The sequence below is a fragment of the Ursus maritimus genome, unplaced genomic scaffold (genome assembly GCF_017311325.1).
Source record: "Ursus maritimus isolate PB19 unplaced genomic scaffold, ASM1731132v1 scaffold_12, whole genome shotgun sequence".
NCBI lineage: Eukaryota > Metazoa > Chordata > Mammalia > Carnivora > Ursidae > Ursus > Ursus maritimus.
The window spans coordinates 71,935,538-71,961,796 of record NW_024423564.1 but is presented as its reverse complement, the minus strand read 5'-3'; positions in this window follow the sequence as shown (position 1 = coordinate 71,961,796).

The following is a 26,259-nucleotide window of genomic DNA, read 5'->3' as shown; positions in this document are numbered from 1 at the left end:
TGACTCAGAGCTGGGACCCACCAGTGAGGGCACATTGGTTTGGGATTATTGAAATACTTCTGCCCTCATTGGTAAATAATGACTGCCTCCACCCTACTCCACGTCCCACCCTCCCCCAGCCTTTGGAAATTTCTCCTCATGTCTCTGCAGTTAAAAAAGAAAAGAAAAGAAAAGAAAAGAAAGAAAAGAAAAGAAAAGAAAAGAAAGAAAAGAAAAGAAAAGAGAAAAAGAGAAAAAGAGAAAAAAAGCCAAACAAACTCTCCAGACATTTCAGTTATGAGTACATATGGAAGTTTGTTATCATCTCGCTGCAAGGGGAAAAGTCTCTGGCAGGGCGATTCACAGATTCACCCTTGGGAGAGACATTTTATGGGAAAAGAGAGGACTAGCATAATTTTTGTTAGATTAGCAAGAAATAAGAAAATAGTGTCTGATTGTCAGTAAGGAGGGAGCGTGGGTTAATTGCAATGGGTTTCGGGAGGATTTTGCAGATTTGACACCATTCAGCACCTAAAGCCCTCATTTTTGCCACAGGCCTGGAGCCGTCCTCCTCCTTCATCCATAGCTCAGGGCTAGGGACCTTCCACTCCGTCCTGGGCTGGCTGCAAATACTCAGAAGAGAACGCAGGTTTTGCATATATGCACAAGCCATGTTAGATAATCAGCCTGAAGTTCGCTCCAGGTACAGTTTGATACGACTTCAAAGAAATGAACCTCGGTCTTCATAAATTAGGGGTGTTTTGAGGCTTCGAGATAATGGAGGGGAAGTTTTTAGCACCGTGCCTGGAAAATAATTTGATAAATGGGAAGGCTATTCCTAACAAAGATAAACATTTATTTATTTTTTATTTTTTATTTTTTAAGATTTTATTATTTATTCGACAGAGATAGAGACAGCCAGCGAGAGAGGGAACACAAGCAGGGGGAGTGAGAGAGGAAGAAGCAGGCTCACAGCAGAGGAGCCTGATGTGGGGCTCGATCCCATAACGCCGGGATCACGCCCTGAGCCGGAGGCAGACGCTTAACGACTGTGCCACCCAGGCGCCCCCAATAAACATTTATTGACCAGCTACTACGTCAGGCACAGGGCTCAACACTTTACATGTATTATTTATTTTAATCCCCATAATAAGTCTATGAGTTAGGTGCTTTTAGGATCACCCCCACTTCACAGATGATGAAATCCAGTCTCGGAGAATTCAAGTGACACATCTTACGTTCACACAGAACGTTGACGGAGCCGATTCAAGCCCAGGCAGCCTGACATCAACGCCTCTATGATAAACACACAGCACGCATGGATGCTCGCTAATCCCTGGCAGTAACTCGAAAGCCTTCCAGAATGCTATAGCCCTCAGGTTGGGAACTCCTGCTACAGGCCAGACAGAGACCTTTGGCTTCTTATGAAATATTTCTGACATCAGCGGGCTTTGGTACTTATTTTTATAACTTTATAGCAAGAGGAAGACAGTTTAAAAAGGCACAGAGATTCACGCAGTTACCCAGAAACAAACATGAAATAAGACACTTGGCTGGCAGAGTGTAATTGTCCAGAAACAGTCATTGGGCAATACTTCCCCCCGAAACATGGTCTTGGGGTGTCCATCGGAGAATGACTGTCCAGTCATCCATTTCTTAGATCTCACGAAACTTCCCAAAAGTCTGAAGGTAAGAAACCATGTGCAAAAAATCCCCCCAAAAGCCACCACCACCACCACCATCCACAAGAAACAACAACAAACACAGGCTTCTCTTTAATAAAAGTAAAAGTGGGAGTGAGCTGCTGAAAACTTTTTTCTGCTTTAGCATAAAAGATGCCCCAAATTTCTTCTCTCTCCTCCAAAGAGGAGGAGGGATGGAAGGGGTTTCCTCCACAGGTGAACTGTTTTGAGTTTCTAAGTTTGGGCCCCGCTTAGGGGCAATTCAAAATCTCTTTTAAAATGACTTCCCCGAATATTTGGGGCCTGGGACTGAGAATAAAGTGACGGGTCCGACAGCAGATGACCTGGGACACTAACAGGAGAGCCCAACAGGTGTCCTGGGCCCTGCCTGGTGCAGCGGTGTGGTGCCCACAGTATCTGCCTGGAGAAAGGACAGGAGAGCCGCCGTGGGGAGGGAGCACGGCTGGAGTGCAACATCCCTCGGGCAGGGTCAGGGCCCTCACGTGACTGCCCCTGGACCTCGAAACTTGTGTCCCCATCTTGAGAGTGAAAGTGAGGTAGGTTCACTTCTCTTGGACTTTAGAAGCCTTGGCTATTCTTTTTTTTTTTTTTTTTTTTTAAGATTTTACTTATTTGACAAAGAGAGAGCACAAGCAGGGGGAAGGGCAGCCATCCCAGGACCCTGAGCTGAAAGCAGACACTTAACCGACTGAGCCACCCAGGCGCCCCAAAGCCTTTGCTATTTATTCTTCAATGACCCAAAGTGGTCAGAGTGGCAGGGGAGGAAAGGCGCTGCCCATAAAAGGTGATCCTGGACTTGCTGCTAATCCGACAGCAGGTGCTCAAGACCGTTGAAATTCAATTTGGATAGAAAATGGTAACACCCTGCGAGTTCTTTCCCAGTTACAGAAGTATAACAACGACCTTCTGCCACATCCCCTCCAGGGGAGGACGACTGCTGGAAGGGGGGCTTGGCAAGACTCAGCACTCCTGGTCACCAACTTCATCTCGTCCCCATCACCCATCCGTGCTTAATTCACGGGAACCCACAAAGCCCCTTTGTGTGTGGCCAGCGGGAGCCTGGGCAGCTGGAAGGGCCTGGGCTGGCGCTGTCCTCAGAGTTAGCAGAGAGAGGTACCTCGACTGATGAGGCTGAAGCCAGGAAAAACAGGTCTAGGAGGAAAAACAACCTGCCACCAAAAAGCTCCAGTCTTATGGAAGAGGGGTATCGCGTTTGACGATCACTCAGGCAACACAACGGGACTTTCATTATTCATCGTGTTTCAAGACAAAAGATCTTTCTGTTCTGCTTCATACGGAACCATTTTTAAATTACCTGGAGATGGAAAGCAGTTTTGAGAGCCCTAGGAACAGCCTCTGTTGGCAGCTTGCACCCACCCGTAACGAGGGCCTAGCTCATTAGCCAAGACCCCCAAAGCGAATCCAAGTACTTCGTAACGGCCTAGCGAGTAAAGCCGATTCACCGAAGATCTCATCAGAACATGGACGACAGGATGATGCTGCGTACCCCAGAGCCCAGCTTACACAAATGTGGCTCAGACTCCTCCATTCTCTCTTCCCACCCCAGAAATCTTCTTGCCTGCTGGCTTCCCGGCTCCTGTTGCCCCCTCGCCCCTGCCTGCACCCAGCTCCCTGGTCCTCGTCTTCCCACCGCCCCCTCTCCGGGGCAGAGCCCTGTGGAGCGGCCTGGCCCTTCCACTGTGCCGACATCACCCCTCCCAGCACACAGAGGCCCCTCTTTTGGGGCTTGAGCGTCTGCTGTCCTTGGTTTTGGTTGTGGGGGATGTAGAGAAATAATTTTCCCCTCTCGTGGAGATTTTTTTCTATTCCCTTTGACATCAGTAAACACAAATGCTATTTTTCCCTCCCCCAAATCCTTGAATGTGAACCCAGTCTCTAGAATTCCAAGGCGGAAGACAACAGTGAGAGAGGCCAGGCTGGAGAATTAAGCAACAATCCGCTTCTGTGGGGCCGGCCCCCGGCTTTGGTCTGGTGGCCTGGCTTCAGCCTCGGGCTGGGCCTCATTCAGCTGTGTCCCAGGACTGCCACCCGGTCAGGTATCAACGAATGTTTGCTGGACAAATGCTCCCGGGCAGGCCACCTCACTTCTGGGCCTCGGTTTCGTCATTTGGAAAAGGAGGGCACTGATCCCTTTCCTGTCGACCTCTCAAGGTGGTGGTGAGAGCAGACAGGAATTAAAGCGGGGCGTGTCCGCATGGGTGAATCAAGCCTCGCGTGCTTCTGTCCCCTTTTTGGCTTCCTCAGGAGGGCCCCATCCTCTGGTGAGGCAGAATTGGAAACCACGTGGACAAGTAGAGGTCTGGGTAAGGTCACCTTGGCCACCTTCAGCTTGCCCTCCCAGCACCTTCCGTGGGCCCTGCTGGCCTTCGCCACAGACCTCCCCCTTCTTCCTGTCGCCTCATCCACCCCCTCGTGTCACACCCTTAGTCTGAGCCAAGTCTACTCTCCAGGGCTGGATTTGGGTGCCCCGACAGTGAAACAGGCTGCTGTCCCCCTCCCTGGAAGTGGCAGCTGGGAGGGGGCAGATTTTGGACTGGGGAGGAGCTGCATTAGTTGGCCTTGGAGTCTGAAGATGGGTGTTTCGCTCCAGGTTTGCACGCGCTCCAGCTGCACATCAGCAAGTTTGTTCAGGACTCCGAGCCTCAGTTTCTTCCTCTGTAAAATGGGGATGGCGACCAGATCTAGCTCATGAGGCTGCCATGGGGATTCCGGGAGCTCAGCGCTTACAGGGAAGCTCTGCAGGTGGTAGCTGTGGCCTTTCTCTCCAAGCCCGTGAATTTCAGTCTGGAGTAAACGGCTGGTGTAAAAGAGAAGGGATACTTAGGAGGGATGGGATGCGTGCCGGTGGCGCAAGGAGAGAAGAAGACAGGGCCAGAGAGGTGGGCCGTCTGCTGCTGCCTTTCCCCGAAGCAGCGAGCCTTCAGCAGGGCAGGGCCGCGTGGACCCCGCTCTGCCACTTGGCCGCGGCTCCCACCCTCCCTGCCGAGTCCTGCACTGACCGCCCTCCCGGCGTCCGCACGCCGCAGGCAGACACCCTGCAGTTTTCGAAGCACTTTGAACACACGGTCCCCTTGGACCCACCCAGTAACGCCTACCTGTGATGAGGGCATCATGAGTCCCATCTTCCGGATTAGGAAACTGAGGCTGGGAGAGATCCCAGAGCTGGGACTTAGGCTCTGGGCCTTCAGCTTCATGAAGTACAGTTGCGGCTGCGCTGGGTAAAGGAGGCCCTTGGGCAAATTCGACCCACCACCCTGGGAAAGTCACCATCTCTGAGCCTAAGGGCTCCCCCTGCAGGTGAAGATGGGCCTGGGTGTTTTCTGGAAGCACCCTCCCCCACTCCCCCACTGGTTGTTTTTTTTTTTTTTTTTGAAGCTGCTGGAAGACAAGGGTGTGGCTAGTCTGGGGCCAGAACAATGCTCCAGGCTGGCGCAGCCCAGAACTCGCCGTTCCCACCCTGCTGTCCAGGTCCCCTCGCCAGCATGCCTGGCTACTCCCCAGGCAGCAGGGCAAACAAGCCTCCATTGATTCTGGGTCGTGGCTAGAAGAATGCCCCTTTGTTGAGCACTTCCCCCTCCTCCTCTGCATCCTTGCCCGCAGGAGAGGCATTCAGGTAGGAAGCAGCCCGGCCACTGCTCCTCCTGCAGGGACCCCAGAGGGAAGTTAGGGACAGAATACCACCCCAGCCCCCCAGGGGGCCTCCAGGTCCTGCCATCTCTCCTCTCCCCTCTCTGTCATTTCCGGGGCTCTCTCCACCCTTCCCCCCTGTCATGGGTCTGCGCTGGGGGTGGGAGTGAGGGTAGGGGTGGGGGGGTGGGGGTCCAGTCCCAGATCTCCCAGGGCTCAAATCCTCCCTACCTTTCAAGGGCCTGCTCGGATGCCTGCTGCTCTGTGAATCTCTGCTAGAATGGAAGCTCGTTGGGAGGAGGAAGCATGGCTTGTTCCTATCCGTACCCCTGTGCCTAACCCAGAGCTGGGTCCAGAAAAGACACATCAGAGTCTTGAGGAACACACGAACTGATTTCTGTTGGTGGCACCAGCCGCCTCCCGGTCACCCAGACCGGAAACCTGACCAGCCCAATACCTGGTTGGTCACAAGCTCTGCTGATGCTCCTTGAAGAATCACCCTGACTTCTTAGCCTGGGCATCACAGCCCTCCCCAGGTTGGCATCAACCTACCCACCTGTGTCCTGCCGCCCCTCCCCCCCACCGCCCAGTCCTTGTGCTGGCCTGGACCTCCACTGGTCGTCCATCGCCCGACCTCAGCACAATTTCCGGAACCTATCCTGCACGCAGCAGTGGCTCTAAGGGCTGGGGGTGCTCCAGGGAACAGGAGGACTGAGTCCTCTCCCTCGAAACTCCTACAGTCTCTTTGGGGAGGACAGACAGTGCACATTATGCCAGTATTCCGCGTGGGAGAGTGGGGTCCGTGCTCTGAGGAAGAGCACGCTGGGTCAGGGGGTGGGGAGTGAGGACAGAGTGTGTGCAGCCAGGAGGCCGCCTCTGGGGTGGGGACCGAGGAATGGTGGCCACAGGGAAGAGTTTAAATCTTCCTCAGAGTGCCATGGGGAGCTGCTGTTCTGCCACCAGGTCCTGTCCATTCCTATCTCCGGGCTTTGTCCCACTGGTCTTCTGCCTGACATGCCCTCCCCAAGCGTCCCGATCTGCCTCAGTCCTGCTTGGATTCCAGGACCCAGTGCCGGTCTCACCATCATTCGAAGCCTTCCTTGTTTCCTCCAGAGTGCAATCATTTCTCCTTCCAAAATCCTAGGATGGTACTCTGGTCTTGGGGCTTAATTACCTAGACTTGTCAAGTTCAGATTCTCGAACATGTGGGTGACTCATCCAATTCTTGCCACCTCCCCATCCCCGTGAGGTTCCTACAACGCCCAAGTTGTACAGATGGGTAAAATGAGGCTCAGAGACGTTCAGCAACTTATCCGTGGCCTCACATTTAAGGGGGGGCAGGATTTGAAGGGACAGCATCTGACCCCACAGTTCAGCTGCATTCTTACAGCCGCTTCTCCCCTGAGGTCACTTGGTTAGGTATTGGGGCCCTCCAGGCTTGCCCCTGAGCTCCTTCCCCAGCTTCTCTGCCACAGGGACCCTGTCCTCCCAGGGACCACTGGGGCACACACCCTGCCCTTCTCTGCATTCCTTGCTGAGTAATGAGCACACCTACAGGTGACTGCCTGGGATGGGGGCATCCGAGGAGGGGCCCCGCCACCGCTTCTCTCTCCTCTCCTTCAGTGTGTTTCTGCCATGAGAGTCAGGAAGAGGCCTCACTCTAACCAACACCCTCACCCCAGGGCCACTCAGTCATCCGGAGAGCCAGGGCCCAAGGCTTTGGAAAAGTCGCCATATCCTAAGATTGTATTATTGGAAAGACAACTGTTTCTCCCAGGCACGAAGCATGATGGTCCTTCGCTATAGTACCACTTCACTGGCACTAACCAATCTTTTTTGGTTAAATTCAAGATGTCAAGGGTGATCGAAAGTAACAAGAAGAGGTACTTTATCGAGGTCATGCAGAATGCAAGGAGTCCTCTGGGTCCTTTACACAGACTATCCCACTGAATCCTTCTGACAACCCCAGCAGGCGTGATTCTTGTTCCCATCTTACCGATTGAGAAGCTGAGACTCAGAGAAGTCAAGCGACTTGCCTGAGGTCACAGAGCTGAGAAATGCTGAAATGCCACCCCGGCTCCACCCCTGGTTTGAGGGCCTCAGAGTCTTTGGTCTCAACCGCGGTAGCCCACCCCGCCACAGGTGTTTGGGAGACCCGTTCCAGGTGACCGCCGGAGTGCGGGCAGGTGTAGTTACTGGGGCTCGTAATTACTGCAACCAGAGATGCTCAGAAGACTGTGAGAAGCCTGGTCTTGGTGTCAGGCAGATCCCGCTCTGCCTCCTGCCAGCTGTGTCCTTGCTCATGCTGTTACCTTCTCTGTGTCTTCCTTTCCTCCCCTGCGAAATGGGAGGATGCTAAGTCCTCCGTCTCTGTCTGCTATGGGAAGGAAGCACGATGAGGCTGTGAACATGTGTTGAGGCACAAAGCACCGTGCCCTGTGTATTATGACACACTCCCCAGACTTCCAGGACGAGTGAACAGGGGGAGAGGCCGGAGCAGCCCTGGGGGGAGAGGACAGGGAAGTGCCGGATCGGGCCTTCTCTGTGTCGAGAGACACAGGTGAATGTCTTGCTCATCCAGCCTCACACGACTAGAGGAACCCGCTAACTAGGTCATCTTGCAGTAGGAAAGAGCTATTCTGGGAGCTTCCTGCCGCCTCCCAGAGCAGGAGCTGCAGAGCTGGGCTATTTCGGGGGCGGCACAGAAAGCTCATGCAACAGCTCTGTCTTGGATCCCGTCCCTGCCTTTGTGCCTTGGGCCGTGAGAGGCCAGGGCGGCCTGGCGGACACTGTGCTGGTGCCCTCTGCACGGCTGCTCCGAGGTAAGCAGTGGCCACATGGGACCATCGCACCTTCCCCAGCCCATGGAAACCACCATCCCAGGCGAGGCCGGTGGGTGAGGACAGAGGATGCCAGGCTCGCATTGCTCCGCCTGGCTGCGACACTTGGCTCTTTGGCTGTGACACCAGGCAATTTGCTTTACCAGCCTGAGCCTGTATTTCCCCACCTGTCAAGTAGGGGTAATGGTGCCCATGTCCTAGGATTGTTTTGAGGGTGAAATGAGATAATGGCATAAGGCACCACGCATAGGGGCTGGCCAGAGGCAGGGCTCGAGAAACAGTTACAGCTCCTAACTGGACTTCTGGGGCATTCTGTGCTTCAATGGCAAACGTGGGAAGGACGGTGGATGGCTCAGCAGGTCTGAAAAGAAGGCTGCGTGTTGTGGGAAGGGGTGAGGGTCAGGTGAAGGGAGAGACTCTGCTGCAGAAGCTGGGCTTTGGGGGGCTCTGGCTCTGGCCCCATGTGCACAGGAGAGAGAAGAATCCTTTCGGAAGGAACTTGGGGCTTTGAGGCCGATGACTGACCATGTGAGAGTCGCTCAGCTCCGTGTAGCGTGTCTGTGCTCATCGGCAAAATGGGGGTGGAGACATGGATGTCCTAGGTTCTGGCGAGGAACGGATGAGGTCATCACCGCAAAGCCGTTAGCACCGCGTGTGACACCTTGGAAGCACTCAAGAAATGCCCTGAGTTACTGTTCTCTCACTTGACAGCCACAGCAACCCCCGGCAGAGAGTGTCGCCGTCCCCATTTCATAGATGAGGAGATGAAGGCACACAGAGGTTAGGTGGTTTCCCTGAGGTCTCCCAGGAAGCGGTGTTGCCGAGACTTGAATCCAGTCTAACTCTGGGGTTTGTGCTTTTTTGCCACCTTGTCTGGCAGATGGCAAGTACGAGGTAAAGTCGATACAGGCGATGTGGATATAGACACAGGACCAGTGGCCAGCATGGCTCAGGGGTCAGCAGTGCACCTGTTGCTATTACAATTATTAACCTCATGGTGACCATTGTTCAGAAGCGAACTGGAAATTATAAAGCTTGAGAGTGGCCGGTGAGGGTCGAGGGTGTCCTAGGATATTAGAAAAGGCAACAAGAAATCTGTCAAAAATAAGGGGCAAAAAACGAGAGTCATAAGCAACTTCCTTGCAGCATTATCAGTAATTACAAAAAAATAGAAAAAAAATGTATGTATCATTTAGTAAATGAGTGATTTAGTGAATTATGGTTGATCACTTTAAAATGACGATTATCTGACTTAACATGGGCAATGTTTATGATGCAGTTACTGTTGAAGGGAAAAGGCTGGGTATAAAATTCTGTTTCTGCTCAAGTTTACCTCTATTAAAACCATCGCCTGCGTGTAGAGGAGTTGAGAGGGAACATGCAAACAGTTGATATGTTAAATGCTGGAATCGAGGGTTTCTTATCTTTTGCAATGGATTTAATGATTCAACCGAAATTTACTGAGCACTTACTAAATGTCAGCTGCCGTGTTAAGTATGGCTATGCGGATGATATTAGGTTTATATTAGCAGGAAGACTCAAAGAGAAAAGAGGTTTTATTGCCTTTCAGAATATTCTGGGGGCAAGCAGTTGAAAGCTGATATGACCCCCCATCTCTGCGGCTCTCTGTCTGAGAACACTGCCATTCTAGGAAGCTGTCCCTTTCCAGGTGGTCCCATAGGACACAGCACCCTGTTCAGCTGCCAGCCAGCAGGATGGGGACGGGAAGAAGAGGGCAGGAAAGGTATGACCTTTCCTTACACCACCTCCATCCTTATGCATCGGTCAAAACTTTGTCACGTGGCCACTCTAAGCTGCAGAGTAGACTGGACATGGCATTACTTTGGGAGGCCATGAGCCTAGCTAAAAATTCAAGCTAATGTAGAAACAGGGAGGATGGCAAGGGAGGACCTCTGTTGCAGCATGCCAAGCTAAGTAAGTTGAGGCCGTGTTCTTGAAGAGCTCACTGTCCAGTGAAAGGGAGACACATGTCAGGAAATGATGGAAAGAGGGTCAGAGAAGTGCTGTGATTCAGTTATGGGATTCCTGGGGACAGATTTTGCCTTCCCGGGTAGCCACGCTGCTCATACCATGGGGCACCGTGCTCCTTCCCCAGGATCTGAGATCTGAGCAGGGGTGAGTGCACTCCTGACCCAAGCTGGGCACATCCAGTGCCTTCTAGGTTCAGGAGTGTGGTGGAGAGACACAGGATCTGGTCACCGTAGCCCTGTCCCCGGAAGGCAGCAGGCTTCTGCCAGACCCTGGACCTGTCCTTTCGCTTGATTGTTTCTTCAAATCCTCTTCCTTTGATCTGTGATGTGTCTCTATAGCCTCCCGAGAAATCCATCAAACCCCCTACCTCCACTTTTTCTTTTTCTTTCTTTCTTTCTTTCTTTCTTTCTTTCTTTCTTTCTGGACGTAAGGTAGCTACTTGAGGCCAAAATAAGCTGAAGTAATTCAGGGGTCAGGATAAGTTAATAAGCAGTTTTGCTGAGATCCAATTCCAAGTGGGTATTTTCCCCCAGGTGCAGTGAGAAGCCAGGAGGGTTTTAAGGAGGGCAAAGGGGAAGGTTTTCCAGACAGGGACTCAGCAGTGTATAAACCTGGAAGCCTTTTACTACTGTTAGTGGTTTATCGATTATGTAACAAAACGACCACCGGAGAAGAGGAAATACTTAACAAAGGCCCTAGAGGGATGGGGAGCTGGCAGCCGATGGCAGGGCTCTGGAGGAAGAGGCTGGAGGGCTGCCATCCAAGGGAGACCTGCTTTCTGTGGGATCCTAAGCCCACCAGGAGACCTCTGTACCTGCTTCTTCAGTTCTAAGAGAAAAATCCTTACTTATGTAAATAAGAACCACACAGCAGTATATACGAGAACTTTACACTACTATTCTCTCGGAGCCTGTCTAACCCTGTGATGGAACCGTTGGCTTTTTCTCCCCCGACCTCCCTCTGCAGCCAGTTTATGGGCAGATCTGACAGCCCAGGACAGGTGGTGAGGCCGTCCACTTCTCCCCACCAGCCCGGCCACCTTCCCCTCCTGACCAGCTGACTTGCTGTTATCTTGTCCCCTTCCAATCTGTTCTCTACAGACCAGTCAATGTGACCTTTTAAAAAGTCAGACCAAAGGGCACCTGGGTGGCTCAGTCAGTTAAGTGTCTGGCTCTTAATTTTAGCTCAGGTCGTCATCTCAGGGTTGTGAGATCAAGCCCCACATGGGGCACTGCACTGGGCATGGAGCCTGCTTAAGATTCTCTCTCTCCCTTCACCCCACCCCCACCCCCACCCCCCGCTCGGGTGTAAATGCTCTTTCTCTCTCTCTCTCTCTCTCAAAACTTTTTTAGAAAGTCAGGTCAAGTGAAAGAAACTAGTCTGAAGAGACTGCGTACTGTACAACTCCCACTACATGACATTCGCAGAACTATGGAGACAGTAAAAAGATCAGTGGTTTCCAGGGATTTCACAGGAGAGAAGGAGGAACGTGTAGAACCCAGGAGACTTTTCGGCAGTGAAATTATTCTACACGATACTGTAATGGTGGATACACGTCATTCATCACACATTTGTGCCGCATGGAGTGGTCCTTCACGTAAACTGTGAGCGTATGGTTTAATATTGGCTCATTAATTGCGTCAAATGTATCACACTAATACATATGTGAATAATAGGGGGAGTGTGTGTGTGTGTGGTGTTGGGGGTGAGAGGGCATATGGGAATTCTCTGTACTGTCTCCTTAATTTTTCTTAAACTACTCTAAACCTAAAACCTAGAACTACTTTAAAAAGCCTATTGGGGCACCTGGGTGGCTCAGTCGGTTAAGCATCTGCGTTCGGCTCGGGTCATGATCCCGGGGTCCTGGGATCCAGAGTCCCATATTGGGCTCCCTGCTCAGTGGGGAGTCTGCTTCTCCCTCTCCCTCTGCTGCTCCCCCTGCTTGTGCTCTCTCTCTGTCAAATAAATAAATAAATAAACAAGTAAATAAAATCTTAAAAAAAATAAAGCCTATTAATTTAAAATGGTCAGATCATGTCATTTCCCTGTTTAAAATTCTCCAACAAGTTCTATCGCATTTTGAAAACAATAATAAATTATAAAAAATAATAAAACCCCTCCCTCCAGCTGATGAAGCTTCCACGATGTGGCCCCTGCCTCGCTGTCTCCCTTCACGGACTCCAGCGGCACTGGGCTCCCCTCTGTTCCCAAACACGCCCCAGTTTGTTCCCGCATCAGGGCCTTTGCACGTGCTGTTTTTGCCCTGATGTTCAGATAGCTGGTTTCCTCTTATGATTCCGGTCTTCGTCACAGGTCAACTCCTTACAGAGGCCTTGCCTGACCACCCAGCAAAGCAGTCACCAGTCGCTCGCTGGGTGCCATGTAACCCAAATCACCGGCTGATAGTCTTCTTGTGTGTGCATTTCTTTCTCTGTTTAGTGCCTGGATCCCCACTGGGATGTAGTTGCCATGGGAGCAGGGGGCTTCTCTACCTTCTTCATTGCTTTATCCCCAGCTCCTAGAACCGTGCCTGGCCAATCAGAGGTGCTCAATAGATATTTGTTGAATGAATGAATGAATTAGTGAATGAATGAATGAATTTATTGAAACTCATGGGCTGGGCCTGAGCTGGCTCCTGGCTCCTGCAGAAGCCATGGTTCGTGACCCCCCTGGAGGCTCACAGTCTAATCCACAAAGATTTATGTTGAACAAAATACGGAGTGGTTAGCCCGGCCGTGGAGTCAGATAGTCTGGGTTCAAGTCCTGGCTCTGGTCCATTATAGCTGAGGTCTATAAACCCCTCAGAAAGGTTCCTAGAGCGTATGATATACTTAACAAATGCTGGTCATTGCCATTATCACGCAGGCCCTATAAAGACACACGAAACAGCACATGTCTAACACCAGAGTTCAAGGACTGTAGGAAATCACTTCATTCCTTGTGTCTGGATTGGGAGTGAGCACGAGAAGGGCCGGGGTTTTGGGGGGAATGTTCATGCTCCCAGCGGCTCCATGGGGTGAGTGTTATTAGGGCTGTTTTACGGGTGATGGGGCTGAGACTCAGCATGGTGTAACATGGCCAGCAAGGGGCAGAACCGGGAATGCCACCAGCTCTAGTGGAGGTCATGGTACCCCCGCATCTCCCCCTCACCGCACCCACTCTGGGGCACCGGCCCCAGCCCCGAGCCCATGGGCTTACACGGGCGGCAGCAAAACCAGAGTGGGCAGGCGCTGGGCTGGTGGTGGAGATGGACCTTCACCTCCCACCCAGGGCGGGACCTGGGGCAAGCTCCCACCTGGAAACGCGGGGCCACGGTGGATTCTGCCTCGCAGAGAGCGCTGGCGACTTGAAGAACGGCACTCGGCAGAGGAGGGGGGGGAAGGTGGTAACAGCGTGGAGCTGTTGTGTGGCGGGTCTGTCAGCTACGTGGTAATCGGTTCCCAAATTCCGGGCCAGAGGGCCAGAGCCGGGGTCCTGCAAGGCAGCACCCTGCGAGGGCATCCAGGGCCGAGGGGAAGGGCAGCAATCATCCTGTCGACGCCTGAGGTAAGCGAGGCCCGGAGAGGGGGTGTGAGCTGGCCCGGCCCCTCGGGTTGGATAGCTCTGGTGCGGGTCCTGGGAGAGGCCGCAGTGCTGGAGGCCTCAGCCGCACCCCCAGTGCTTCCCGCCCCAGTTTGGGCTCCCCCTTGTGCTCCCTGGCTCACTCGGTGTGGGCAGGTGGTCGATGACCTCTCTGAGACTCAGTTTCCTCAATTTCAAAGTAGGGCAAACAGCACGTAGCTTCGCAGAGTTGGACACGTGTATGTGGCAAGCGTGAGCGCAGCGGCTGGAATGTGGTGAGTGGACAAGGAATGTTCGTTTCCCTCTCTGCTCAGATCCGTTCCCCACGCGGGCATCGGAGACAGCCTCTTACCCCACAGCCGTGGGTAGGACACTGCCCTATACACGATCGCTCACTCTCCCCCGTGGCTTCTCACTTAAGGTCAAAATTCCTCAGCTGGGCATCCGGGACGCCCCAGGCTATTCTACCTGCCTCTTTTCTGCCATCTCTTTATTTTATTTATTTTTTTACCAATTTTATTTTATTTAAATTCATTAATTAACATACAGTGTGTTATTAGTTTCAGAGGTAGAGGTCAGTGATTCATCAGTTGCATGTTATGCCCAGTGCCCGTTCCATCACGTGCCCTCCGTCATGCCCATCCCCTGGTTACCCCATCCCCCCCATCTCTTTATAACGAAGGTGGTGTCAAGTTAATAAGCAGCACTATGGCCATTTTCGGAGCGGTGGCACGTGCCTCCCTGTCTGGTAGACCCCATGCACTTTAATGTGTTAAGCGTTCCGAGGAAGCCTTCAGGAAAGAAATCTGTTGAACCTTGCTCAATCCAGAATTTTCCAAGTGAGTTTGACTGTGAAGCCCTATTAATATCCCAGAGAACATGCTCGTGTTTCCTGAACACCCTTTGCGATTTCCTGCCGGCGCGCTCTGCGTAGCTGGGTCCCGCTTCCCACAAAGGCTTCCTCCCCAGCACACAGTTACTAATCCCTGGAGGCCCACATTGGAGACCTCTCCTCGGTCTGGGAGGCTGAGCCCCTCCTCGGGGCCCCTCAGCTCTGTGCACAGGCCCGTTCCCTTGGCTTCGCACCCCAGCACGTGGGTGCCCTGCCAGGCTGCCGGCTCCCAGCCCACCTCCCCAGCGTCTGCCTCCCTGCTGCCCCTTCCCCTGCGCACCAGCCTGCTTATGTCTTGCTACCTGTCCTCTGTTCTCCGAAGAACATCAGACACATCTCCCCTAAGAACCTCTTCTATTTATTCCAGTCGAGAAAAATCTCTTTTCCTCATGCTTTTGGAGCTAACGCTGAGTGAGGCTAGGGTCTGTATGTTTAATTTCTCCATCGTGTTTTGTGCTTAGTAGGTATTCGGCGAATGCCTGCTTATTCATACATCTGGCCGATATTTACGGAACACCTGTTACGTGTCCGTGCTGAGTGCTGGGGATAGAATGGGGAACAAAACGGACGTGGAGGGCAGCAAGGGAAATGGGAAAAAGCAGACAGCTTGGGTTCAAATCCTGATTCCACCATTTACTAACTGTGCCTCTCTGGGCAGGTTACTAGACCTCTCTGTGCTCCAGTTTCCTCATTCCTAAAACAGGGAAAGATATCGATCTTAAGGGGTTCTCTGAGGGTTAAATGAGATGATAAAGCGGAGTGCTTAGAACATTACACAGAGTGAGGCCCGTATATGCGGTGGCTATTATTATTGTAATTCGTGTTTTTTGCCTCACAGAGCTTGCCGACTTTAGGGAAGACAGACATTGAAAACCTAATTATACAAACAACTGTTTTTGAGATGTATCAAGGAGGAAAAGAACAGTGCACAATGGGGGTATAAAACAGACCGCCCGGACATGTCCAGCGGGTCAAGGAGGGCTTCTCAGAGGACATGATATTTAAGCCAAGACTGAGGATGAACAGGAGATGCCAGGCCGAGTGGGAACTGAAGGGCGTTCCATGCAGAGGGAACAGCACGTGCAGAGACGCAGAATCAGGAGGGAGCTTGGGATTTTGGAGGGACTCCAAGGTGGCCAGGGTAATGGAATCACAGAGAACAGGGGGCGGAGGTAGACATGAGTGAGCAGAGTGTGGGGGGGGGTCACGTCCAGTGCTGGGGCTTCATCCCAGGAGCTTTGGGAAGCCTTTGGGGGTTTTGATGAGGGCAGTGATGGTACCTGCATCTCAACAGGCCATTCCAGAGAGTGGTGGAGGACCTCAGCGGGAGACTGGTCTCTGGCACTTGGACTGGGGTGCAGGCTGTGGGGGAGGAGAGGTGCATGGGTCAGGGAGCGGCTCGGAGATCAAAGAGGGGGCAGGAAGGGGCGTCTAGGAGGGAGCAAGGGAAAGAGGCAGGTGGCAGACATGTCTGCAGGTTCTCGGTCGGAGCGACCGGGGTACAGAGTCTGAGGGTGCAAAGAGGTTAACAGTTTGAGGGGAGTAAAATTAATACATTATGCCAAATCGTGCCGTGTGAAGAATATAAAGGCAGGTGAAGTAATTCTTGGTTGAACAGAGACTTTGGGTTGAGGGATCTTTTCTTCTTCTTTTGTTTGTTTATGGAAAGAGGCAGCAGATGGAGATGTTTCGAGTGCAGAGATGTGTATGGGGAGCTTAGTGTAGACCACAGCAGGCTCCCAGCAGGCGGGGCCTCTGACCAGCCCTGGAAATGGGTGAAGTATCTAGAAAGGAGCCACAGTGCAGACAAGCTCTGGTGTCACTTAGGAGATTCATTCATTCACTCAGTCACTCACTCATTCATTCACCAAACATTTACTTGTTTATTTTTCTATCCACGTTCTAGAGATTAGGGGTATAACGAATGTAAAAATCCCTTAGCTTCTGTGGGGGGAACACAGACAATAAACATCAGCATATAACTGATCTCAGGTCAACTGCTATGAAGACAAAGAAGGGAGGGTCACAGATGGGAAAGCTCTCTGAGGTGAGTGGGGATACATTTGAGTCTGTGTGAGGGACGGGCATTTGAGTTTCAATAAAACCATTGAGAAATTACAGATTTCTGATTTGGAAATATATGGAAGGGTACTTTCATATTTTTTGTCATCTTTAAATGTATATTATTAGGTAACTGACATAAATATTTAAAAAATATGAAATAAAAGCCATAAAAATGAACCATGAAATCAGTGAAGAAAAGTGTAACCAAAAAATTTCCTTGGGTGCCTGGGTGGCTCAGTCGGTTAAGTGTCTGTCTTGGGCTCAGGCCATGATCTGGGGGTCCTGGGATCGAGCCCCGCATCGGGCTCCCTGCCTAGTGGGGAGTCTGCTTCTCCCTCTGCTCCTGCCCCTGCTTGTGCAGTGTCTTTCTCTCTCTCAAATAAATAAATAAAATCTTAAAAAAAAAAAAGCAGCAGCTATGGATAAATGACTGTAGCTGTGTTCCAATACACAGCCCCCCAAATGAATAAATCAAATTAAAAAAAAAAATAAAAAATTTCCGGCCATTCCAAAAGCAGTACCTCCCTAAGACGGATGGGTAAGTGTGAAAAGCAGGTGTGCAGAGGCTCCTGGAGTCCTTCATGATCCACTCTAGACAAAGGAGTGGGTCACATGGACACGTCGGAAAAAACACGGACTTTTTTGTGGACTCGACACAAATTACTGAACTGACTAGGACAATGTAAGAGGTATAATGCGCCCCCACGAAAGGACGTGGATGGCAAACTGAGTGATGAGTTTCATCATTTGGGGAGGATTTAGGATTAGTCATTGCACAAGAAGACGTAAGGTGTTCTGAAAGAAACCCGACAGAGGTTTTCCCGAGTTTGAGAGCAATCCTGGAAACGTACACAACGTGACCAGTAGCAAGTTGTGAAGTGGGAAGAAAGTTTTCTGAATTACCAATACGATTTTCTTCCACGCTGGAAAAAAAACCATGCTGCAGGGAAAACTGAATCGTCCCTTTCTTCTCTGTATAGAAACACAAACTTACAAAATTTTTGTCCTGAGCGTGAAGAGGCAACCAAAGAAAATGCGGCCCCAAAGGTAGGAAACCAGAAAGGGATGTCAGACGGACAATTTAAAAAGATATTATGCACTTTTCTGGATTCTGTGACTTTTGAGGTATTTGTCAGCTGCTAAAATTTTATAATCTGTTGCGGTTTGTTCTCTCATCACAAATAAATCTTCCTACACCTAAATTCATTAGCCATGGCAGTAATACCGACATAGTACCCAAACTCAGTGGCTTACAACTGTAATTAGTTATTTACATAGGTCTGCAGATCCGCTGGGGCCCCCCAGCTTTAGGCTAGAGCAGCTGAGAGTCAGATGATCTGGGACAGGCTCAGGGGGACGGCTCTGCTCCAACGGTCTCCTCTTCTACCTGGGACCACCTTCTTAAAAGATTTTATTTATTTATTTGAGAGAGAGAGAGAGAAAGAGCATGAGCTGGAGGAGTGGCAGAGGGAGAAGCAGACTCCCTGCTGAGCGGGGAGCTCCACCCCAGGACCCAGGGATCATCACCTGAGCCAAAGGCAGATGCTTAACCGACTGAGCCACCCAGGCGCCCCAGGGAATGTCTTCTTGTGGTGATGGCAAGCAAGACAGCAAGACCCAGCCTCAGAAACAGTATACTGTCATTTCCACTCTATTCCATTGGTTAAAACAAGTCATGTGGCCAAGCCCAGCATCAGGAACCCTGGAAACACACTCTGCTCTTTAATGGCCTGACCTGCAAGGTCTCATGGCAGAAATGTATACACAAGGAGGGGTGAAGAATTGGGCCCAATCATGCAATTCCCTGTTCAGAGCTAATTTTACACCTCCAAGGCCACAGTCTTTACCTGAAAGAGCTCCTCTCCCCAAACTGTGTAGCTCTCAGGCTCGCACAATCCGGACCTACCCCCCGTGGCTGAGTCCCTGGATGGTGCCCAGGGTAGCTGCGGGGAGGCTGCTCTGAGGATGAGCGTTCCACAGAGGAGAGCTTCATCGCTAGTTTGAAATACTTGATGCTGCAAAGCCCTGTTGAACTCAAAGCCCGTTTCCATCATTTCAAGCCAGTCGTTCATCAGCGACAGGAAAAGGAAGGGCTGCTGGATTCTTTAAATAAAATTTCAATTGTGGTTGCAAAAAAGTGGCGATAGTAATTTGTAGAGGTAATATGTGAAAGTTTTGATCAGGAATTTTGTGCAGCCGTTGCAAATACAAAATCTGATCTAAGAATTGATGTTCGCAGAAGCAAGTTCAAATCTCTAAGTAAAAATTTTGAAAAAAATTGTATATTAAAGTGTTTACAAAGTCAACATTTACTGTCTTTGCTAACTGTTTTTCCAGGGGATCCTAGGTGTCCAGAAATAAATGATCATAATCTTTGGTTTATGGTATACTTTTTTCAAAAATTTTTGCATTTTTATTTATTTATTTATTTTTAAATTTATTTATTTGAGAAAGGGAGGAGGACAAGCAGCAGGGAGGAGAGAGAGAAGCAGACTCCCCACTGAGCAGGGAGCCTGACGTGGGGCTCGATCCCAGGACCCTGAGATCATGACCCGAGCCAAAGGCAGATGCGTAACCAACTGAGCCACCCAGGTGCCTCTATGGTACACTCTTAATATTGGTCCATGTATATTACACTTGGTTTGGTTATTTATAATAACGTAACATGTTACCCAAAACCAAAGCTAGCACGTTGGCTATCATTTACAAGTAACTTAAATTTCCCCATCCCATCCCTTGTCTGACCCAGGGTCACATTTTGACTTTCATGGAACTGCATACTTCCACCTTTGTGGGGCTCTTCCTACACACAGGAAGGAAGTCACGTGGCCTCTGCTTCTGATTTAAAGGGAATGAAAACATTTTGATGGGCCCTACAAATATTACAGACTTAAGGCACTGAGTCTGCCATGCTCAATGGATAAGCTGGCCCTACTCCCCACTGTGAGATACCAATCGCCCTGGACCCTATGCTCATCAATCTCTGTTTTCCTTTTTTATATAATTGAGTGCACCTGTATGTATTCCTTTAAAGAATCCTTTTAATGTTAGTGATTTTTAACTTTACGAAAGGATATCGTATTGTATGTAATCCTTGGAGATTTACTTTTCCTGCTTAGTGTCAGATTGGTAAAATTAATTTGTATTTGAGGCATGTCCCTGGAGTTTTGACTGCTGTCCCTTGTGGATCAGGTGTGAGCCTATCACAGTCTATTCATCACTCTCCCGTTGATGGGCATTTGGAATGGACATTTTTCATCATTTCCTGCAGGAACAAACAACTCCAATATTTCAATGGCCTCTAGCACCAAGTTATTTCTAGTCCTCGTTCTGGGAGGCTGACGGTCGGCGGCAGCTCTGCTGCGAGAGTGTCTGCCAAGAGGGGGACTTGGCAAGGGTGAGAAGGGATGAACAATTATGAATAAGGAATGCAATCGATCCCAGATGGTTTCCAGCTTTTACTACACGAGCAGCCCTGCTATTAACACGGGTAACAGCACAGCTGCTGGGTCAGAAGCTACGCGGATGCTCGGCTTTACGAGATAATGCCAGACTTTCCCCGGATGGCGTAACCCATATACACGCCTTCCAACGATGTGCCAACGACCCTAGGGATCCACACCCTTTCCTGCACTTGTATTATCAGAATTTTTTTTGTTTAAGTTTTATTTTTATTTTTTTGAGAGGGAGAGCGAGAGTGAGAGAGCGTGAGCAGGGGGAGGGGGGAGAGGGACAAGCAGACACCCCCCTGAGCAAGAAGCCCAATGCAGGACTCGATCCCAGGACTCTGGGACCATGATCTGAGCCGAAGGCAGACGCTTAACGGACGGAACCCCCCCAGGCCTCCCAGGTATTATCGGATTCTTAACTATTGCAAACTGAATGGATGTAGAGCGTGATGAGGCTTCGATCTGCATTTTCCCGGTCACTAACAACATTTGCTGTTGCTTCACCCTGACTGGCTCTCTGTGCTTCTTCCTCTCTGAGATATTGTGCTCAGAGTCTCTGTCCATTTTTCTGGGGTTTTGTTGCTGTTATTGTTGTTGTTCTTACTGATTTGTAGTTCTTTATGTATTCTTCATATTATTCCCTTGTTACTTCTGTGTACTGAGATTTTCTCCTCCTACCTCATCACTTGTGTTTTTACTTCCTGTAAGGTGGCTTTTGTTGAATGTAAATTCTTGATTTTTAATACAGTCAGGTTTATCACTCTTTTATTTCGTGGTAAATGCGTTTGGGGCCTTATTTAAGAAACCTCTCTCTGTCCCAAACCCTAAAAGATGTTTACCTCTATTTCCTACTAGGAGTTTTAAGTCTTATTTGTGAAACACAAGCCCTTAATCCGTGGAGCGCTGACCTCTTTCTATGCCGTTAAGTCATTTTTTTCCAGGTCCGTTGATCGCGCCCTCTTCCTTTTGTTCACCATGGAACAGACCGAAGTCCACAGACCGAAGTCCCGTGCTTGTGCAGTTCTGGGTCTGGATCTCTCCGTTCCTTCCTCCCGGCCCACCTGTCCCGCCAGATGCAGCACCAGAGGGTTTCAGGGCCCAGCTTCATAGTCGGTGCTGATTTCTGGTGGGGCCAGTCCCTCCTCCCTGCCCTCCTTAGAAGTGCCCGTTAGCGCCGCAGGGCACCCTGAGCCGGGGTGGGAGGGGAGCTGGACAATCTCCTCAAACAGAAAGGGTGAGGGCTTCAGAATCAACCCCCCTTGCATCCTAACTCTGCTCCTTCTAAATGAGTGGCTTCAGGCCCATCGGTTTCCCTTTTGAGCCTTGGGTTTCTGTGCATCAGCTGAATGTAAGGATGCAAAGATGTTCTGAGGGTCGGATAAAACCATCTGAACAAAGATCTCAGCCCAGCACCTGTTCGCTGACCTTGAGTGTTTGTGAGATGGAGCCCAGAGATGCTAAGTGCCGTGCTCAAGGTCACGTGACTACATTGCCCCCATGCTGCCTTCTCACTGCTGCGATGCAAAGATAATTTCTAACTAAGTCAGTCTTTCAGTTTCTTTCTTCTGTTTCCCAGCAACCCCCACCCCCCAAAAGCCCATTTCTGAAAGCTCATGGCACACCATAGTTCCCCACAACTCCATCTGTTTTGGCCCTTTCTTATCTGATGGGAACAGAGTGAACTGGATGAGTGTTTCTCTACCCGTGTTGGAGAGGGAGCCAGGTTTATTTAAAATCCAGCTTTTTATGGGCCTGTTACCACGGGCCTTGGCTGAGCCACGGGTCAGGGACATCCGAAAGCAACCAGGTCTGGGCCCGGCTTCTGGGAGGATCCCTGGGCTGACCATGAAGTGCCCCCTGGAACTCAGGAATCAGGAATCATGGAAGTCACAATGGCCTTGAGGGTTAATGGCTAAAATTAGTCCATGAGGCGGGGCCCACATCTGTGTTCTTCCCTCTGTCTCTCTTGATGCCACCACAGCCCCGGGCAGGCCGATGCTCATGAAGGAATGAATGGAAATAGTTAGGGACATACAGAGTCACCTGGAAGGGACAGTTTGACCTCATTCTAAAGACACTAATACAGCCAAGGAAAAGGTGTGCTGTTTACCAACCGATTTGGTAAAGTCTTACAGAGAGAGAGGGCTCAGAAAAGGCTATGAGTGTACCAAAAGTTGCAAGAATTAAAGTGTGTAACTGGCTCGGAAACTGATGGAGAGATGGATGGAGGGGAAATGAAGCCACAGCCAGACCTCAACATGTAAGGACATTGGTGTACGATTAAGGCGGCATTTCACACACGTGACAGGATATTACATTTAAGGGCGATTGATGGGTCATTTGGAAAAAATCTAGCTGAACCCCTAACTCATTGCATACAGTGAAGTAAATTCCAGATGAATCCAAAACGTGAAAATGAAAACCAAACCATAAAAATAATAGAAGAAACTATCAGAGAATGTTTGCTTTTGTAATCATGGAGTAGAGAAAATCTTTCTAGAACGTGACACAGATCCCAGAAGTTATCAAGAAAAAGATGGCCCCTCTGACTACAGAAATATGTTTAAACTTCTACGGGGCAGAAATCATACACAAAGCAGGTGACACACCCAACTGCAGAAAATACTGATGCCCTCTCCGCATGACAGAGGGGGGCTGAGAACCTGATTTGCAAAGAACGCTCACAAGCCAGCATTTTTTAAAAAGTGCAAAGAAGAAAAGTAAGAAAGAAAAAGATGAGTAAGAAAAATAGGCAAATCACGTGGGAAAATACATTTTATAGAAAATGACAATCGAACGGCCGAAACACACACGAAGAGATGCTTGATCTGCGAGAAACTGACCCACATGAAAACGAGGTGATGACGTTCTTCACACGTCAGACTGGCAACCGTTACAAGGCACCCAGCACGAGGCAGAGCGTCCTGGGCCCTCTCATGACCGCTGGGCAGGTGCAAGCTGGCACATTATTTGTGGAGGGAAATTCACCGATTTCTATCGAGACTGTGTAGTATGACTTTGATCTAGCTACCTCTGGCTTTGCGAATTTAGTTTATAGAAACACTGGCACAAGGGACCAAAGATGAGTACACGGGAAGTTCTCTGCAGCCTTGTTTGCAATAAGAGAAGCCTGGAAACGCGTGTGCATCAGCGGAGCATTGAGGAATTTATGGTATGTCCATACGATGCAGCTGACAAAGACCAGGAGCGGTCTAGCTCTACGTGCCTGTGTGGAAAGAGGCCCACGACTTAGTTTTCTATTTTGAAAGAAAACCAACTGGAAGGGCACCGGGCTGGCTTGGTCAGTGGAGCGTATGACTCTTGATCTTGGGATTGTAGGTTCAAGCTCCATGTTGGGTGTAGAGATTACTTAAAAATAAAAATCTTAAAAAAAAAGGCTGAATAGCATATTTATTATCGACTGTAATCAGTAATTATTTTATCACTAATCTATATTATAACATATATTCAAATGCTATGAATTTCTTAATTTATATTTTAAAGTGATCTCTCTCTCCATATATATTTGTATAAAACACACACACATATATATAATTAAATGTGATTATATATATCTGAAAATTTACATACCAGAGCGTTAACAGTGATTTAGATTGAAGGCAAAGGTTGAAATTCACATTTTCTATATATCACTTAAAATTTGTTTAAGTGAGCGCATAATACTTTAAAGCACTGTTAGAAAACAATTTTATTAAAAACACTTTAATTGACATTTTGGCTTAATATGTCAGTGTTTGTGAGTTGGTTACTAGAAGTCTGCCTCTGAAGATGGACTCCCGACCTGCTGACAGATAGGGCTTTCTGATGGATCACGTTTCCCTCTCCTGTCTTTTCAGACTTCCCACCAAGAACCCTGGCTTCCTGTTGGAGCTAGAATTTGCAAGGATGGTCCTTTTTCTTAAGAGCCAGAGAAGCCACTTATGTTTGCCCAGTATCGCTGGGGCATAATAAATGTGGCCCAAATGCATAATACCCTTAGCATTAAGGCAAACCCTGAAAAATTAAGCAACTTTGCTGGGCTGGCCTTTCACAGCACGGTCATACCAGCCGCCCCAGACTGTGAGCTCTCCCAGGGCGGACGCCACCTCCCACTGTCGTCTGTGTTCCCAGGGGCCAGCACAGAAAAGGTACCTGGACCTAATTTATCAACACAGAGACAAAGAGGACTTGCCCACCAGGCAGGTGGTGGTGATGTCTGGCTATCAAATGGACCTAAAGAAGTGAGAAAAGACATTAGCAGTGAGTCATCAATGGCAGGAGGGCAGGAGGGAGACAGGGCAGATAGAGCAAGTCAGTTTATCAAAGGGAAAAAGGGAGGAGGCAGCCAGCACGCCCCAAACATCTCAGGCAGGACTCATGGGGCATGGAGCTTGCCCATGGTAGGAACAGAGGGCAGAGCGGCGGGTGGGGTTGGAGTGGGAGGTGGGACAGCCTGTGCTGTATTCCGTCCTGCAAAGCCCGTGAGTGAGGAGAGAGCTGGTGTCGCTGCTCAAGACATCTTCCCCCAGACCTTCTCTGTGGTGGACACGGCTCGGGAAAGGTAGGCAGCGACGACACGCCATAGCCCACGTGAGACTGAGAGGCTGGTAGGAAGTAGCTATTTGGGTTGTGTCGGTATGTGCCCAGGGCCTGGCACGGAGCAGGGACTAAGAGGATGCTGGAGGAGGAAGGAAGCAAGGGAGGGGCGGCAGAGATGGGGGGGCCGAGACAGGCAGAGGAGATGGGGGATGATGGCCCATGAACCAGGTGAGCTCTTTTCTAGTGTCGTGCTACCAGGCAATGCTTTGAGGAGGTCATGGAGGGCTGTCTCCACGTCCCTGCCCCTCCTTGGGCTCCATATTCTTATCCACACAGCAGGTGTTGGGGAGAGCGAGAACGCTGGACTAGCTCCGTGATTCTGACCTGGAGTCCCAGAACGCTAGGCAGCTCTCAGGATAGAAATGGGTGCCATGAGCTCTTTTACTACTTCTAAATGCGTAACAGGAATTCTGCATTTGCTCAGGAGAAGACTATATGTGCTGACAGGCCAGGTATCTTTCTTTGGGGCTGGAACTCCATTCCTCCCAAGGAACAGGAAACCATTTGGGTCCAGCCCGCTCTGCAGGAGGGCTGACCCAGGTTAGATCATATCCTGTTGGGCCTTTGGCCAAGTCAGCCTCTCTCAAGTGTTAGTTTCCTCTTCGGTGAAAAGGGGTGATAACGGTCCCGCACTCATGACGATGGTGGCCGTGCCCTGAGTTAGCACAGGTAAAGCCCTTGGCACTGAGCCCGGCCGGGGGGTGAGCCCTCGGCAAATGGTAGCTACTATCATTATTAATTCAGGGCAGGCAGTCTGGACATCTCATGCTAATCAGAAACTCTGATTGGAGCTCTATATATTGATTAATAAATAGTAGGAGATGAATGAATGATTAATTATTCAGAGCATCTTTTTGGAAGAGAACATCTTTTAAAACACGAGACCCCTGGAGAGAAATCAGGAGCGTACTTGGGGGGGAGCAAAGATTGAACCCCTTTGCGTAAATCCCCTTCCTGCCAGAGTCTAACGGGAGACTAGGCCTTCCCTCCCAGGAGCCTCGGCACGATTGTTGTCTCTGCTGCTGGGAATGCTTTCTCTCCCGCTCTGCCTCACTGACTCCTCTGTGACACCCCCAGGAAGCCTCTGGCGGCCCTTGCACAGCACGCGGGGCTCACGCCTCCGAGGTCACCCGCCACAGTGTGCAGTGCTTTCTCAGACCAGTGGTTCTCAGCCTCGATCATGCCTCAGAACCAAACCAAGGGTTTGTTAAAACAGGGGTTCAAGGCTCTTACCTCTCTATACCATGGCACCCCGGCAGCTCCTCCGTGTCAGATAACAAGATGTGATACGGAAGATTCCCACGGCTTCGTGTGCTGACAGCCATAGAGCTGTGGTGACCCGGCCAAAAGGGTCACCGTCTGAAGGCTCAAGGTGAGGTGCCCGCCGAGGGCTCAGAGCACTCAGGAGGCCCGTGTCCTGGGTCACAGCGCCCTCTGGTGGCAACAGCTCAGCTCGGCGCCTCGAGCTGTGCGTGCTCAGGTCACAGAAGGAATGGGGCTTCCCTCTCCCCTGGTCCATGCCACCACCAGAG